Source organism: Mustela nivalis, assembly GCF_964662115.1.
Source record: "Mustela nivalis genome assembly, chromosome: 5".
Classification (NCBI taxonomy): domain Eukaryota; kingdom Metazoa; phylum Chordata; class Mammalia; order Carnivora; family Mustelidae; genus Mustela; species Mustela nivalis.
This window is the reverse complement of record NC_139024.1, coordinates 39,791,986-39,797,985: the sequence shown is the minus strand read 5'-3', so window position 1 is coordinate 39,797,985 and position 6,000 is coordinate 39,791,986. Positions and strand designations below refer to the sequence as shown.

General features: G+C 42.2%; 1 long non-coding RNA gene across 1 annotated transcript in view; it reads left to right on the top strand.

The window, feature by feature from the left end:
* The first annotated feature begins 445 nt into the window (after positions 1-445).
* Positions 446-6,000, top strand: part of LOC309864795 — a 93,829-nt gene continuing 88,274 nt past the window's right edge. Inside the window, exon 1 of the long non-coding RNA XR_014311767.1 lies at positions 446-617. This is a non-coding gene — a long non-coding RNA (uncharacterized lncRNA). The remainder of the gene's footprint in view (positions 618-6,000) is intronic.

Genomic DNA, 6,000 nt, shown 5'->3' with positions numbered 1-6,000 from the left:
CTCTATATGACAGTCACTTATACAGAGCAGACGTCTGTGTCCCAATAACATTACACTGTTGGTTAGATAAAAAGAGAAGCAGGGACATATGCAGTTTACTTTTTTCCCCAGTGCATCCAAGTTGCTAAATTTTATAGTTACTGTAAAGAAAATACGAGCTTTCTAGTAGGCAAGAAGATTTTTGCTTGAGTTTAAAAAGAAAAAGGAAAAGAACAGAGAGGGAAGACAGGGATTTCTATCAGCCTTTATGGAGGGATTAATGTTTGCCAAACCATTAACAAGTTAACGTGCACAAACTCTAGGTGTGAGGGTTTGGGGGTATCGTCCTGGCTTTATAGACTGCAGGTGGAGAGTACTTAAAGTTGTTTGCAGCCAAGTCATCAGCTGGGGGTTGGGTTTCATGGGGTGAGGGGTCTGTGATTAAGGAGGGGAAAAGAGACAAGACAAAGGTCTCGGGGTGAGCTGTCAGAAAGGAGCAAGACTGGTGACAGCTAAACCACAAGGGCTATGACAGTCGTTAAGTTCCCTTTAGAACTCAAATCTGCAGAATAAAGAACAGGAGCAGCGGAGGGCTTGGGATGCTGCCACAACCTTCTATTTGCCAGCCTTCAGATTTGGTAGGTGCTATGTGGAAAACAGTATTTGGATCTAGTGTCATTTGTCTGGACCTCAAGAGTTGATTTTTGTTTTTGCTTTGGGAGGGGTGTTGCGAGGGGTTCCCCCCCTCCCCTCTCTCCTTATCTGTTTTCTAATGAATTTTCTCTCTCTCTCTGAGTCTCTGTTTCCTCATATGAAAATAATAGAATGGCTTTGGGGAAGGTTATATGCCTCTGCCCAGTATAGAAGAGACGTTGACTCAACATTTATTCCCCTTTCTCTCCCTTAAAAATTGCCATCAGGGGAAAAACCTACAGGGATTTTTTTTCTAGTGGCATGCGGTGTGGGGTCATTAGTGAAGGACGTCAAAACACGGCAGCATCTCTGCTGGAGCTCAGTGCTCAAGGGAGCCCTTACAGCTGGGCATCTCAGCTGTCACAGAAGGGAGGGGTGGCCCCTGCTTCTCTTTCCGACCTCCCAGAGCCACGGAGTGGACCCCTGCCCTCACCTTCATGAAGCAGGGGTGAAGATCTGCTAATTAGCATGCACACAAGATTTGGCAAAGCCACACCCAGGTAAGGGCTCGAGACAGTTGTGATTTCATCCTGTTTTTCAACACAAGACCACCCATTCTCCAGAAGACAATTAAACCTGTCTCTGGGTTCATAAACATCAACACTTGCCCTCATCAGAAAGATCAGATCCAGGCTATTCTTAGACCTTGGTTTAGACATCAGTTCTGAGCTGTGTTCTCCTCCTTCCCTCCCAGGGAGTGGGTGTAGGGAGGGCAGGGTGATATTCTTAAACCCTCCCCAGAGGACCCACAAGATGGAGACAGGGAGAATTTGCTTCGCTTCCCTTCCTCTGGGTAAAAGGGCTCCTTGATCGGAAGTCTCCATCTTGGCAATTTCCTACACACAGTTTCCATTCAATGACAAGCTTGGATGACTGCTTTAAATAACACGACTTGAAGAACTTCGTTAAAAAGCATAATAACTTTGCCTAGACTGAAAACTATATAGTTGACAAGGGATTTGGAGTAACGATCATTTTAGTCTGCGACTTCATTGTCGGTGAGAGCTTGTTTGTTCTCCTTTGCTGTGATTTGCTATCCGTATGGAAGCTGGCCTGGGCTGATTTGTGCAGGACACCGAGTCCAGCTGGGAAGGACAGGAGCGGGTGGGATTGATGGGTGAACCGTGTTACATGAAAGGAAGTGTGCCCTGACTAACTGAATTATTTGCAAGGTTGGTTTAGGAAAATCATTTCCTTCAATCATTCAGATCAAAAAGCAATTATCTCTGGAACACCCAACCTCCCATTCATAAAAGCACCGACGTCTCTTTCACACGGAAGCTTACCTTGGCGTCTCCTCTGCACGCACACACTTACTCCTCCCTTTACACCCAGACCTAAAATGGCTGCTGTTGGCAAGAGAGGGGAATGAGCCGTACGCTTCTAGGCCTGCAGCAAATTTAAACTACCCCAGAAAAACACTGGTTTTCCTCCTCCACTGATCAATGAGCATTCATTTTTGTGACTGGCGTGATATTAGCTAGAGAGCATGCTTTAAAAAAAATCCACACAGCAAATGCTTTCAGATTTGATTCAGATATAAGGGGAAACCTTCATGAAGAGCTGATCTCTACATTGAAGATGTAGTTTAAAATCCACCATCTGTCCAGGAGTATGGCACCTTTGCAGACATCTACGATCTTGTCCTCAGAGTAGGATCGATTCTGACACACATGCCTGTGTCAAGGCCACCTTCTTCACCTTTAATCAGCCAGTCAAAACTGCCTAGTGTTGAAAGTTCCTATCCCCATACCCAGATGGAGGATGAGCAGGGGTCTTAACTCCTAACCTAGAAGCCAAGGTCTCTCATGAGCCTCTTTGCTTTACCAAGTCACTCTCTTAGTGTTTGGGGCACAGGAAGTGGTAAATTCAGGCTAATGTCTTGCCAGCACACATTAGTCTAGTTGTAGTTATTGTAAAGTAGTATAATATTTTCCCACTGTTTCATAAAAAGCTGTGCTTGGAGCCTCTTGGGTATCCCTCCCTTACTGTCCTCTGGGACCGCCTGGGCCAGCCCTATGATGTAGCACCTGGAAGGTTATCATCTCGTATAGCTGAGGCTTCCAGGGAAACTGGCCTGATTGTCTGACCCCCTTTCCCTCTCAGTTGTGAACTAATTTAAATGTCATTCCGGGTTTGTAGTCTTCATGGTGAAAATGACTGATCACACAGCTACCTTCCTGACGATTTCATGAAAACTTAAATTTTATGGTGACATCAATAGTCCTTTGCTACTTGGGCAAAGAAAGAGCCACTAATTAGACATTACTCCTAGGAATTTGTCTCAGTTGATGCACTTAGCTTCTTTCCTCTTATTCAACTGGGATTTGATCCCTAGGGACACAGGCATTTATTCAACAATTTAGAGCGGTTAATTAAAACTTCAAGGCCTCTGTAAATACAATTCTTCCTCGGCAGCACCAGAACACTTGGTATGCATGCATGGTAGGAGCATTAGTAAAAGCACAAAGACACTAAAAGACAGAGGTGGCCCCGTTGCTTTATACTGTTGGCTGCCTTCTAAGTGAGAAAAGTTGTGAGGCATGAAGAAAAGACCCAGAGTGGCCATGACCTTGGACTTCTTACCTCAGCTCAACTCTGACTGAACACTCACATTACTTGGAGCTGGAGGTCAAGTTTGTTCTGGGGCCTTCCTAGCTGAATTCTCCTCCTGAAAAGCAGAGGCTGCTGGGTATGTAGACTATTTTTTTATTTTTTTAGGACCATACTCTACAGTGCTGCTGTTTGCTATTTTGTTTGTATAAGTTTTATATAGTGTGTAAGACAAGTTATTCTAAGTAATGGGAACGTTTTCAAATATTTAAATGACTTTGAAGTTACGTAACTAAATAATAAGGGAACAGTCTCAGTATATTAGCAAGGATATATATGCTTCAAATTTCACATGAGTAGGAGGCAGTGTTAGGGGCAGAGCAAAACTTGGACCTAAATGAGCTTGGTTCATTGATGATCTCCTAACCAAACCGAAAGGAAAGGCTGTGGCAATTAGTACAGTGCTTCTAAACTTGAGTAATTTAGGATTCTTCCAAAGAAAAATTTTCAAAGAAAAAAATCCTCTGGAGTATCAGGATTAGTCTAAAATAATGTTAACTTGAATATGGAAAACAAAAAGGAGACATAAAGTCATGATTAAAGCTCTCATATAGTTCTTTAAAGTGATTTACATGGGCACCTGGGTGGCTCAGTCAGTTAAGCATCTGCCTTTAGCTCAGGTCATGATCTTAGGTTCCTGGGATCAAGCCCCACATTGGGCTCCTTGCGCGGTGGGGAGCCTGCTTCTCCCTCTTCTTCTCTGCTATTCCTCTCTCCTTCCCTCCCTCCCTCTCTTTCTCAAATAAGTAAGTAAAATCTTTATTTAAAAAGTAATTTATAAATCGGGGCGCTGGGTGGCTCAGTGGGTTAAGCCACTGCCTTCGGCTCAGGTCATGATCTCAGGGTCCTGGGATCGAGTCCCGCATCGGGCTCTCTGCTCAGCAGGGAGCCTGCTTCCCTCTCTCTCTCTCTGCCTGCCTCTCCGTCTACTTGTGATTTCTCTCTGTCAAATAAATAAATAAAATCTTTAAAAATAAAAAAATTAAAAAGTAATTTATAAATAAACTCATAATGTTAATATAGTATCGACAGATGAGGTTTTAGTGACAGTAAAATGCCTCTTGCCATAGGAATATGGTGTTGTCCATCATGATATATTTTCTTCTGAATTCAGTATTTCTGTATTGAGCTTTGGGGAGTGACTCAGTTCTCCCATTCAAACTCCTAAAAATCCATTATTATATAGCATATAGCATTTGAAAAACTTCACTTTATGTGAACACATTTATGCGTCTAGGCTCCTCCTTTCTCTCAGCTCTGAAGTTCAAATAGTATTACTTAGTGACTATGTGATTATAAATACACAGACAAACACAGTCCTTGAAATCATATGGCATTTTTTGGCAATAATTAAAATAATGACTAACATCTATAAAGTGCTTACTATGTATGAAATACTGTTCCAACTGCTTTATATGTTTGAATTCATGTACCCCTCACTACTATCTTATGAAGTAGACCCATTGTACAGATGAGGAAACCAAAGAGCTAAGAATTTTCAAAATCACACAGCTAGTAATAGACAAAGCCAGATTGTAAACCCAGGCAGTCTGTTTCAAAACCAGGCTCTTAAGCACTATGCTCTACAACCTCTTATAAGTAAATATAATCCAGAATATACTTGTATTAATTTTTCATGAAATAAACCACAACATTAACATTCCTTCTACAGAGCTCTAGAATCTCTGAGAAGTGATCTGTGAGACAGTTTGAAAACCGTCATTTAATTCTTTACTCCTGAACCCTCTACTATTTCTAGATGTCATTATAATATAGTGTTCTTTAATTCTTTAAAGTATAAAATATGTCCTAATTCTATTCGTGATTACCTTAGTTAGCCATAAGGTACTTTTTAAGGCAATAGCATTGTATAAGTTAATTGGCATAAGAGCCCTGGCTAGTAATAAAAATGATAAAAGGGATGACATGTAGACACATTAAAATGTACACATCTTGATGGTCTTCCAAGTATAAGAAACCATAGATAGGCAGCAATTTAGTCGCATTGCCTTCAAAAGGAATGGCAACAAGGCGAGTGTGTTCTGGGATGAGTGGCGTTAAACCCTAAGAGATACTAGGAGAGGCGCGGTTGGCTGAAATCTTGAAAAGGAAGGCTGGGCACAGAAACTCACTCAAACTCATTCTGCCCTGAAGGTGGCAGCTAGCAGAAAATTCTGGAAACAAGGACCCAGAATTGTCACTAATTTGAACTTGAGTGGAAGGTTTCAAGAAACCTGTGAGTAGCGAAGTGGGAAGGTTCAAGAAGCAGGCATAGAGAATCATCTTGGATTTTTGGCCTTGCTTTTTAATTCTAAGCTAAATACTGTATCCAGCTAGGTCTCAGTTGAAGATCATTTCTCATTTGTCTGTTCTCAGCAGGGTCATCTGTGTCATTGCTGCTTACTTGTCTTAGATTGTAAATGAAGAGAAACTGGAGAGGCTCTACCTACTCCACACATCACAATGCCAGGAAAAGACACGCAAAAGCATTCTGAACGATAAGTCAGTCAGACTTTTTTATTGAGCACCTACCATACGCAAAGCCCCTCTGATAGCTGCAGATGACAGAAGGATGGGTGACTGATGGCCCCTGCTGTCAAGAAATTTCCTAGAGTAAGACAACAAGCAATATATGAGAATGGTACAGAGTAAGGCCTGCCCCTGGGATAGCCTGGTGGCTAAGTGCTGGGACTGTAGAGTAGAACCAGTTCCAGT